Source organism: Monodelphis domestica, chromosome 3 (assembly GCF_027887165.1).
Source record: "Monodelphis domestica isolate mMonDom1 chromosome 3, mMonDom1.pri, whole genome shotgun sequence".
NCBI classification, from domain to species: Eukaryota; Metazoa; Chordata; class Mammalia; order Didelphimorphia; family Didelphidae; genus Monodelphis; species Monodelphis domestica.
Genome location: NC_077229.1, coordinates 101,115,235 through 101,128,206, shown reverse-complemented (window position 1 = coordinate 101,128,206; position 12,972 = coordinate 101,115,235).

The following is a 12,972-nucleotide window of genomic DNA, read 5'->3' as shown; positions in this document are numbered from 1 at the left end:
TTGACATTTTCCTTTTTTTTTGTCATATTAGTCAATCTGATAGGGTAGAATAGTACCTCTGAGTTATTTTAATTTGCATTTATCTAATCAATAGTGATTTAGAGAACTTTTTCATATGATTATAGATAGATTTGATAATTTTGTCTGAAAACCAAATGTTCTATCTTTTGACCATTTATCAATTGGGGAATGACTTGTATTCCCTATACAATGACTTGTATATACATTTGTGTCTGTTCTCTGCATACTTGAGAAATGTAATCTTTATCAGAGTTAAAGAACATGCTGAAAAATTTTTTTCTTTCCTATAATTATTATGTACTTCCCTCCATCCTATTTACCCCTATTTATCCTACTCTCTCCTTCCACCCTGTCAACCCTCAAAAGTGTTTTTCTTCTGACTATTGTCTCCCTTCTATCAGCACCCTCTTCTCTTATTCCATTTCCATCCTACTTCCTTCAGGGTAAGATATATTTTTATATCCAGCTGAATAAATGTTCTCTGATGAGAGTAAGGTTCAAGTGCTGCCCCCCCCCCCCATTTTCCATCTTCTGCTCCACTGTAAAAGCTCTTTTGCAACTCTTTTATGTGAGATAATTTATCTCATTCCAAGTCATTCACTCCTTTGATATAGAAGCTGTTAAACCTTGAGTTATCCTGACTGTGTTTCTATGATATTTGAATTATTTCTTTCTGGCCATTTGCAGTATTTGGAGCTCTGGAATTTGACCATGATATTCCCATTTTTTTTTTAAATTTTGGAATCTCTTTGAGGAGGTGATTGCAGAATTCTTTCAATATCTTTTTTACCCACTGGTTCTAAAATATCAGGACAATTTTCTTTCATAATTTCTTGAAAATGGATGTCTATCCTCTTTTTTTGATCATGTCTTTCAGGTAGTCTAATAATTCTCAAATTATGTCTCTTTGATCTATTTTGTGGCAGTTATTTTTGTAATGATTTATTTCACCTTTTCTTCTGTTTTTCATTATTTTCATTTTGCTTTACTGTATCTTTTTTCTTTCTTTCTTTTTTTTTTTGTTAAAAATAACTCTTACCTTCCACTTTAGAATCAATACTATGTATTGGTTCCAAGGCAGAAGAATGGTAAGGGTTAGGCAATGGGGATTAAGTGACTTACTCAGGGTTACACAGCTGGAAAGTGTTTGAGGCCAGATTTGAACCTAGGACCTCAAGCCTTTAGACCAAGCTCTCAATCCACTGAGATACCCAGCTGCATCCTGCTCTACTGTTTCTTGATGTCTTATGGAATCATTATCTTATATTTGTCCAATTCTATTTTTAAAGAAATTATTCTCTTAAGTGAGCTTTGGTACCTCCTTTGCCATTTGTTAAATTCTGCTTTTCTTCAGTGAAATTTTGTATATCTTTTTTATTTGGCCAGTTCTGTTTTTTAAGGTGTTATTTTTATTCCCAATTAGAATTTTTTTTTTTGGAAACCTGGTCCAGTGCCATGTAGCACCACTATAGAAATATATGTTCAATATGTTTCCAAATCATACAATTCTTTCTAATACCAGGACACTATAGCAGTCTTAAATGTCAAACGATCATATCCAAAGCATTTGCAACACTTAACACTTAACACCATAGTGCAATAATCTACCTATATTTAAGATGAACACATAGCAATTGGAAATTGAAAATTCCTACTCCATAAATGTTTTCAACATGTCAAATTGATGTAAATAAGCATTCATTGAAGAGAAAAAATGACAATTCTAATTTGTCTGTACACACAAGAGTACTAATGGCCAATGGGTAGGGATACTTCATGGCCACCTGACCAGACCAGGAAGCCTTAGCTCCAGCTGGGCCCAGTCCAGGGGCCATACAATCTGGTGTGGAACAGCACAGACAGAGTAGTCACTAAGACATTCTATATTTATAAGACCAACTACTGCCTGGACAATTTTACCAAGTGTCAGGCCATTCATTCTGGAGAGAATTAGGAGGGATGAGGTGGCTCAAGACCTGTCTTTACATCATATTTAGTGACTGCAGGCGTGAATGGGGGTAATTAGGGGAACACTTGGAAGAAGGAAAGAAGAGTCTAACTTTATATAGAGAATGAGGGCATAAGCAGGCTAAAGAAGCCAAGAATGTTAATGAAGATCAAGATCAAGATTATCTCTGCAATGATTATCCCTCCTCCGTGACTTGAGGGAGTTCAAAGGAATAAATAGAAAAAGATGAAGAGGTGGAGAAGAGTATTCCAGACCTGGAGTCAAGTAGTACAAAGCTATGGAAATATAAGATGGAATGTAGTATATGAGAAACTGTCACAGGCAAGGTCCAGACTCACTCTTGACTCCAGGGATTTTCTAACAGGTGGCAAACGATCAGTCAAGAAAATAACAAATGGAAGACAGCTATATATTTATGGTTATGGGCATGCTTTGCATCTGATAGTTGCTCCGCCATTTCCAAGCTTGATGTTTATTTTTATACCATTTTCTTGGCACACAGATACATTACCTAACACACATGTCCAAATAGAGATATTTGGAAAAGTGATACACTAACTTTAAACAAATCACTTGATTAATATTCTATATTCTTGTATTGTGATTACAGATTTTTGACAGAGAAAGGTTTCATGCAAGATAAATGATTTCATCACAGGTCGCTTTTTTCTCATTACCCTGTGAGGAGTTTTGAGCTTACAAATAAAGAAGGAAAATTACATGTTAATAAAAAGAAACAATCAATCAGAAATTCTTAAAGACAATTCAACAATCATACCATTGAGGTTGAGAGGTACTGGGAACACAATTAAGATTTAATATTAGAATGAACATTTTTCAGGGTTCACTAGGGAGTTTCTGAAGGGGAAGAATCTAATCACTGAGGCATGATGAAGCTTGGTGTACCTGAATATTTTGTATGGGCCTTTATGATTGATTTGTATGCTGGCTTCATGAGAATAAGTTTCTGTAAGTTGGAAAGTTCTGAGCTTGGCTTGTAGCTATAATTTTACTGGGAATTATGTACCTAAGTAGTAGTTAATGCATGGTGGTCTTTTGGGGTTGGGTTTGAGGGTCTGATCTTTTAGTGATGTTTTAGAGAATTAGGGTACAGGTATTTTGTTCTTGCATTATTTCTACTGAGGTTAGGAGGAATAATAATTGTGTCAATTCCATAGGTAAGGGATATTAATGAGAGAGGTCATGCAAGGGGGATTGAGTGGGCAATCACATCTTGCCAAGGGCTACTCTGTGGCCTCCTTACTTATGTGTGACTTTGTCAAGGCATTGTGGCCTGATGGCTCCCAGCAAGAAACAGCAAGAAAACCAGTGGGAAACAAGCTAAGTGTTGAGACTTGGGACCTAGATTTGCATTCTGGCTCTCATATTTATTACCTATGTGGTTGTGGGCAAGTCACTTAATTTCTGTGAGTCTCAATTCCTCTTAAAAATGAGATGATGTAACTATGTGATTTCTCAGATTCCTTATAGATCTAGACTTGTGATCCTCTTAAAGAAGCACTGGATTTCATGTCCTCCAAAGGAGAATTCGCAGCTGCAACTATCATAACGTAGAAATGCTGTGACTTTCTGTTTCTCTTAAAGCATATTAAAAAAGCAAAACAACATGATTTTGCATGAGCTCTGGAACAGCAGAGGTGAGCATGTGAAAGATGATTGACTGCTAGTGGTGGCAGTGTGGGGAAAAAGGAACTGAGGAGTCCTTACCTGAAGGCTTTTGGGACTATATAAACTGCCCCCAGAAACAGGAACAAGAGAAAGAGGCCAGGACTACTTCTTTTTTTTTTTTAATTTTATTTTTCTTATCATGCAAAACACATCTCCCTATTAGTCATTGGAACACTCATACAAATCCCAAACCCCAAAATAAAATCATAAATACACTGATGTGAAAGAAAATATTCTTTGATCCACATCCATCTTACTCCAACAATTTTTTTCTGTGGAGGTGGATAGCATTCATCTTCATAAATCTTTCAGGATTGTCCCAGATCATTGTACTGCTTAGAGTAGCCAAGTTTTCACAGTTGATCATCATACAATATTGCTGTTAGTGTGTACAATGTTCTCCCACTTCTGCTTATTCCACCCTGCGTCAGTTATTACAGATCTTTCCAGATTTTTCTGAAATCATTTTGCTTATCATTTCTTATAACACAGTAGTATTCTGTCACCAAAATATGTCATAATTTGTTCAGCCATTCCCGATTCGATGAAAATCCCCTCAATTTCCAATTCCTTGCCACTACAAGAAGAGCTGCTATGAATACTTTTGTACAAATGGGTCCTTTCCCCCTTTTTATGAGCTCTTTGGGATACAGACCCAGTAGTGGTATTACAGGATCAAAAGGTATGCATAGTTTATATATAGCCTTTTGGGCATAGTTAGGCCAGAACTTCTTTAGGGCAGAAAAGGAGAAGGAAATCTTTAGTTAGAATAACCCAATTTAGTAAATCAATAAATCAGCAAACATTTACTAAGTTCTTAGGATGCTTGAGCTAGATGCGATGAACATAAAGACAAAAAACAAAACAAAACAAAAAACAAAGCCCATTTCCTGCCTTTAAGTAATTTACTTTCAAATTTGAGGGAAAAATAAGAACTTGGGTAATAATAATAGCTAGCATTTACACAGTGCTTTAAAGTTTATAAAGCATCTTTCACATTATCTCATTTGTTCCTCACATTAATCATTGGAGGTAGGTGCTGTTATGATCCCCATTTTATAGATAAGGAAACATGGTGAAAGAGATTAAATGACTTTCCCAGGGTCACACAGTTAGCGTGTGTCTAATCCAGGTTTTGAACTCAAGACATCCTGACTCCATGTGCAATACTCATGCACTGCATCATTTAGACAGATGCATTGGCTTCCTGAGTGGCCTTGGGCAAGTCACTTGATCTCTGCCTCTGTTCATCAACTGCAAAATGATATTATTGACTAGGTGACCTCTATAGTTTCCTCCAGCTCTAAATCTATGTAATACAAAATATAAATGTAAGATCTTGGCTCGTGGGATGTAACCTAAAGAACATTGCCATGGAAATGTCAGACTATGGAAATGTTTGAGTAGATTTTGTTCCCAAGTTCACATATTGGTGTCGTTGTCTTTTAACTTGGCTTTGAAACTATAAATTTTTGTTTGAAAATTTGGTTAATGCCAGTGTAGATGGAAGTTTAGGAAGAGTTTTGACTCTTCTGAAGAGAGAGAAGACATTCACCTTTTTGTATGAGTTCAAGTATGAGTATAGGACTGGACACAATTGCTATTTGTATTTCTCTAACATGAGAGATATAATTATATTCCTTAGGAAATCACCAACTTCCCATAAGCAAGAGAGCATGTAAACATGCACCACAATTTGTAGCTTCCTAAAGCCAATTCAGATAAGTCCTTGAGGTACCTGATAACCTGGAGAGCCCAATCATATGCTGCTATGTTAATTATCTATTAAGTGATCATAGGCTCATCAATTTAGATTTGAAAGGGTCCTTAGTGGGCATTAAGTCTGACCTTTTTATTTGATAGAAGAGCATCTAAGACCCAGAGAAATTAAGTGACTTATCACTAGTAACAGGCAAGATTCAAACTCATATCTTCTAACTCCAAATTCTATGTTCTTTTCATCATGCTATGCTAAGTGCTATATCTGAGTCACTCACCAGGTGATGCTCCTCTCTGTGACCTACTAGTACCCACCGCAGAGTCCTCACTGGACACTAGAGGGAGCCCATGATCATCCTCTCTACATCCCTGAGAGAAGTCTATGCTTTCTTCAAGCTTCAGAACTAAGAAATTCAGCTCAATCGGGCCAGATCTGGAATCATCTAAGGGATGAAATAGGATAACACTTGTTAAACAGGAAAACAAACAAACAAACAAACAAACAAACAAAAAAACCCCAAACAAACCCTCAAAACCCCACAGAACTACTTAAGTAGTCACTAAAACCAAGGAGAGAAATAAATCCGATATTCGGTCACGTCCAGAGCCCGGCGCCAGAACCTTTTCAGGATCTAAACCTGGGACTCTGGGGACAGTATGGCAAGGAGAGGGATAAGTCCAATAGTTAGTCGTGCCAGAGCCCGACACCAAAACCTTTACAGGGTCTGCACCCTGGGACTCTGGGGACAGCATCCCTGGGAGAGGAATAAGTCCCATATTCAGCCCCGTGCAGAGCCCGACGTCAAAACTTTTACAGGATTTACATCTTGGGACTCTGGGGGGAGAGGGATAAGTCCAATAGTTAGCCGTGTCCAGAGCCCGACACCAAAACCTTTACAGGATTTACACCTTGGGACTCTGGGGACAGCATCCCTGATAATATCGAGGCTTGAGATGGTGGTTCCGAGGAACCACGAAGTCCAGGGGAATTTATATACCCCTGGGGAACTGAGTGCAGGAGAGTATGGCTGATTAGATTTACAATGGACAAAAAAGGGGAAAGAGCCAACCCAAAGGGTTGGGCTACCTGAGAAAGGTCTCAGGGATAATCTACTAGGACAAAAGGATACTGAGTCCAGCTCGTTTCACCTAAATTACTTTTAGGTCTTTTGTTAGTTTGAAACTTGTGAAGCTGAGATTTCCCATCAGGAGAAATTCTCAAACTTGATGTCCAGCTTTCAAGCTAACTAAACTTGGGGGTTTCTAGATTTCAAGTTGACACACTCAAGATATCAAAAATATAAAATCCAGAGCTCTCCACAGTAAAGCTCTTCTCTTTCTGGTCACAACTCTCATATTCACAGGACTCATATTTGGGATAGTTAGGCAATTGCTCAATAAACAAGCAAGTATGTTTTAAAAGTGATTACTATGTTCTAAGCATTGAGCATATCTTTGCTGCTTGCCTGGAAGCAAAAACCTTCAGGTGTCATATGCTAAAATTTTTGTGTTATAGCGGCATGAATGGCCAATCAGTTTTGAGTGCTCCAATCTACATCATAGAAGTCAATGACTGCTGCTATTGACTTGTAGATGCCTACACAGGGGTCAGGAAGTATGAATACATTTAAAAAATATATTTATTTTTTGCTAGATTATGAGTTCCAAGCTGTCACTCTCCCCATCTCCCATTCTTGCATAAGAAAAAGCCAATATTTAATAAGATATATATATATATATATATATATATATATATTGACTATTTTATACAAATAAAGTCAGATTTAAGTAATTGGAAATACATGAATTAGTTCATGGATAGGCCAAGCCAATATAGTAAAAATTACAATTCTACCTAAACTAGTCTACAGTATCATCCCAATTAAACTACCAAAAAGTTTCTGGGTTTCTCTTGGTAGGTATATTCACAGGTATTTTATATTGCCTATTTAAATGAATTATCTCTTACTATCACTTCTTGCAGGCCATTGTTGTTAATATATAGAAATGCTGATGATTTATGTAGGTTTCTTTTGTATCCTACTACTTTGCTAAAAGTATTTTTTAGTTGAGTCTCTAGCATTTACAAAGAACACCACCATATCATCCCCTCAAAGAGAGTTTTATTTCCTCATTACCCGTTCTAATTCTTTAAAATTCTTTTTCTTCTCTTACTGCAATTACTAGCATTTTTAGTAAAATATTTAATAATAATGGTAATAATGGGAATCTTTGCTTCAACTTTAATCTCATTGACATGTCTTCTAGCTTATCCTCAGTACAGATAATGCTTGTTAAAGGTTTTAGGTATACTCATAATTTTAAGAAAAGTTTCATTTATACCTATGCTTTCAGACTTTTTTATAGGAAGGGATTTTATATTTTGTTAAAACTTTTCTGCATGTATTGGTATAGTAATATAATAATATAATATAGCAGTTGGAATGTTATAATAAAGATTGATGGACAGTGATGACAGTTGGTGGGGGTGAGGAGTGACTGGGAGAGTGACAGTTGCTCTCAAGGGGACTCTCTTTCATGGCCCTCAGACTGGAAGGAGCACTCTCTCCCTGACCCTTGATAGAAGTACCTCTATTCCTTGATTTTTCCCAACTGTATGCTCTACCTGGATTCCTGTGTTCGTGTCATCAAACAAAAGGATTTAAGGGGAGCAGTTTGAACTGTAAGGTTGTCTTTAGGGTTTTAGCCCTAAATGACAGGCCCAACTAGCTATGAATGTCAGAACTTTTTCTTCCTCTTGCTGTCTACTGCTAAGACTTTGAATTTAAGAAAGCTAACAGATTAGCATAGACAGGAATAAAAAACCCTTCATTAGCCTGTGAGGCCTGGCCTCAGCTCAAAAGCTGAGAGAGACTCAAACCCAATCTGGGGGAAAATATAGGGAAATTCTTATTCCCTCTACTCTGATACGTTCCAAATCCAAACTTATTATTAAATTCATCTTGAGTTAAATAACCCATAATCAGATAAGAGGAGAACTATCATTCAGGGGGACATGGGAGGGAGCAGAACCTAAGGACAGCCATTCAACCATAAACAGTCTTTATTGGATCCCTGTTGGGTGACTTTGGTTCAGGGGGAGGCTTGTCCTTCAGGAGGTCCATGCTTGCCTGCCCTGGGGTATCATCAAAATCAATCAATAGAGAAGATATCCTCTCTGGCTATCATAGTTGGCCCATTTCTCAGGAACCCCATTTTTCAAAGACAGTCTCTCAGGAGAGTGTACCTCTCTCCTTTTATCTCACCAGCATCCAAATTCCCTCTATCCCTTCAACTCCTCCATTCCCTGTTACAAAACCTTCCTATCCCCTGTACCTCTTCAATCCTCTATAATTCCTTTAAATATTACATAATTGGGCCCTGATTCAAGGACCTGTTATAGATTTATTTTTCCTTACTTAAAATTTTTACACATAAGACTTTGATATTTTATATTTCATCTACAAGTTATTTTTTCTCTTTTATTTGGATATTTAAATGTTTTTTATTTCTTTTGCAATGGATTCATATACCTCATTACTCATCCATGTTTCCCTCAGTGATCCCTGTGTTTGTCAACACCCTCCTCAGGGGAGATTGTATTATTATCCTCTAATGCAAAGTTTAAATTCTTTTGAGAGTAATTTTAGGATAAGAAACTTGCTACATCCCTGGATCCAGAAAGTGAATTGTTTGGAGAAGGGGCCATGAAGATGCCTGCAGAAATCATAAGCTGCACCAAGAGATCTAGAGTGAACTTTGGGATGTGGTGAATTGAACTGTGGGGGGTTGAATGCATTTGTTTTGAATGCACACTCTTATGCCAAAGGGGACTGCCCCCTAATTGTTTTTTTTTTTGTCAATGTAGCAATCATTGCTTTTGTTCTTTTTTCTCTTGTATTTCCATTTTGTCCTCAAATTATTATAATTTTCCCTTAGAGAGTGCAATATTATAGGTACCTCTAGTTAAAGATCTTTAGAGACATAAGTTGGTTATATGTAATGATTCCATGGGGAAACTAGTCATGTAAATCTGGGAGATTTCTACATGCTCATTTTCCATTGGAATCACAGGGGGATTGTGTAATTAGAATTTTGAACCCCAGGACTCCATTTCTCAGAATCCCACTTTTGTCCTCATGTTATGTCCTCATATTTTGGAGATAAAGTTTCTGTATCCCCACCCTCGCTCTCTTCTCCCACTAATGCAGTTGGAAAACTTTTCTTTACTCAGGCTTTTACTTTTGACTTTTTATTTCCTCTACTTTAAGCTATTATTAATAAATCTTATAAAATATAATTCTTGGAGTTAATGGATATTAATTTAAATTTTGCAAAGGCTTTTTTTTTCTTTTCCCATAGAAAACTGGTCTTCAAATGCCCAATACCCAGTAGTCTTGTAAAATAGGAAAATGAGGTTATTTTGTTTTGGTCTATTGTACTGAGACATGAAAGAAGTAGGGATGTTTAGTTTAAAGAAGAAGCTTAGGAAGGATTTGATATTTAATGTCAAGTATTTGAAGGACTGTCATGTGGATGCAGGTTTGGAATTGTGCTCTTTGGTCTCTGAATTCAAAATTAGGAGTAATAAGTTAAAGACACAAAGCGGCACATTTAAGGTAGCATCTGAGGTACCCTTTATTTCATGTGAGTTTTCAAGAAAAAGTACTCTAGGTTCCATGTGTTCTGTGGGTCCACACTTTCTTCAAATCATAACTCACAAGACTTTGCTGATGTTTTTTACTTTCACTTGCCAGACACATACACAATTAACTCAAAGCAATATACTTTAATGAAATAACACAGATATAAAAGTATCAGTAAAATATTATTTCAATAAACCTTGGACATATTCTTCAACAGATATATACACACCATCATTGAGAAGAGAAGATACTCTTAGATATCATACATTAGGGAGCATATGTGTGTCTTTAGGGCCCACAAATAGAAGGGCATTTCATAGGGAAGACATGGGGAAGCCATAATGGGGAGGTCAGTATTTTTTTTTATTCTGTTATTGCATAATTGTGCTAGGCCTGCCTTGTATCTCTATTATTCTCCATTTCCCTTTCCTTTCTACTACATTCTCACTACTGCTACTGTGAATCTTAAAATTTCTCAGACTTGTGAATGTTAAAAATTCTCAGACTCTACCTTAGAACATTTGGTTAAGACCATTCCCCATTTTAAACAATGAAGGTACTTGATCAGGAATGTGAGAACTCTAACAATACTCCACTCATACTTAAGCATACCTTAAGAGGAAGATAAAGTTGTAAACTCTTTACTGAACAATGAAAAGTACTTAATCCATACTTAAAATAAAGATAAAAAACCTTAAGCTGGGTCTATTTTTAGATCTAATACAAAAAGGTGCTCAGTACTTATGAAGGTCAGGCAACTTGCAAACTTGCAAGGGACAAGCTTAACAAAAGAGGTGTGAAGTTTTAGTCTACCCAGAGAAGTTGGGAACTAAAGAAGATGTGAATTAAGAATGGTCAGTCCTGTGAAAACGTCTACTGTGATTGGTAGATGTGAGAAGTTAGGGGAGGTGACATAGGAGAAAATTCTCTTTAAAAGGAGGTCAGAAAGGCCTCTGAACAGTTCAGCTTGCCAAAGCTGAATTGGAGGTCTTGGTGGCTGAACTTAGTTGAGCTGAGGAGCTGAACTGGTGGGTCTCTCTGAACACTAGAATCTTGCTTGGGACAAATTTTGTAGTAGTAGTAGTAGTAGTCTCTCCGTAACTAAGGATGACTATTGTCTTTGTGTGTTTCTGTGTACAAAGACACTTGTGCATGAAGATTTAAGTGGAAAAGTCGATGCACAGAGATAGTCCCACTCTCTCGGCATTGGAAGCGTGGGTCCAGTGGCACGAAAAGTCATTACATCTGGAGACTTTCTCAGCTGCATTGGATGGCCGTGTTGTCTTTTGTGCTCCAACACGCCCTAAGCACTCCACAGTGCCTTGCTGTGTCGCCATCTCAGCAGTTGAACCTTCTTATTGGTTTCTTCCATCTGTTCCGCCAAAGCAGTCTTCACATGCTGCCTGAGCAAAGCCCTAGTTCACCAGGGGTCGATGACATGATGGCTACCCTCACAAGGTTTAGCCGGCCTGTCGAAGCCATTGCCCAGGGTGTGGCCGCTGCCGCATGCTAGCAGTTACTAGGAGCCACAAGTGAGAGCTGGGTGTCAGATGAGGGTCAGAGGCTGGAGAGCTGCCCTAGGAGGGCACGACAAGCCCTCCATGCCAAAGACATTACTCCTCCCTGAGCACCCCATACACCCCAAATCTTGTGGTGAGTTGATAAAAAAAAAAGTCAGTCGACTGATCTCTCTCTTAAGGCTTAAAGCCTATGCTGGTCCAGCCCCTTTCCCATTATTTCCTCTTACTCTCTCTCTCTCTCTCTCTCTCTCTCTCTCTCTCTCTCTTTCCTTAATTCCTTATTTTATTAATTAAAATCTCCATAAAATCCAGCTGACTTGGGTATATTTAATATTTGGGAATTTTCCGATGGCGACCACTATATTTTTGATTTGAAACCATATTTTCGTGGTCACAGTTTAAGGCAACCACTCTTTTTTCTGTAACACTACTTACAAATAAAAATTAATCTAGTAGACTATATACTAAATTTATAAACATTTATTAGTAAAGAGAAAGAAGGGGAGAAATAAGATTTCCAGCCTTTCTAACTTAAAAGTAAGATCTGGTCCTGGATTCCAGCTTGACATAATAGTTCCCTCTGTGCTGCCTCTCACCAAAGATTGCAAGCAAGATAAATGCCAACAGGACAGCTAGAAAGAGAACTGGATCATGGAGAGGGCTGGGAGCAAAGAGGCCAAAGAGGCTGGTGAGCTTCCTGCACTTACTTTTCAAACCTTGTCCAAACTCCTCCCCCAGATCCTTTCAGGGACCAACAACCTTCATATATCATGCCTCCTCACCTCTGTCATTCCATAACACCATCAGGCACATGAGTTGGAGATTCCTACGGTGAGTCATTCTGGAATTGGACTGGGTTGGAGGTCCCCCAGATATTTAATTTACACAAATTTTATTTGAGATGCTACCTCTTAAAAAGAAAAGCAATTGATTCTGTCATCTGTCCCCTGGATTTTACTGCAGAATTGGAGTTTTAATTATCTTATCAAGAAAGGCAAGTCCAAACTGTTTTGGGGAACAGTTTGGGTGAACCCCTGGCATTTGGGAAGGATACCTTTTGCAAGAATGCAAGATTCTGAAACTTAGCATAAATATAAAAAGAGAAATTTATTAATTTAGAAAGTAATGTTGAGAATGTCCAGGAGGATAGTACAGGTAGAACAGCAAGATGGAAGGCTGCTCCCAGAATCTATCAATTGTGGGGATTATATGCTCTTTACAACAGTGAGGACATGATGCTGTGTCATGGTGAGGATGTGACTCTTCAGTGGTGAACCCTCAGGCATTCAATGGGGGGGGGTGGTCATCTGACTGGGTTCTGCAGGGACGCATAGGGGATGACCCTTATAAAAGGTTATTTAGTTTAGGGAACAGATGGATGTCCAAGATACAGCCCAATGGTATTGAG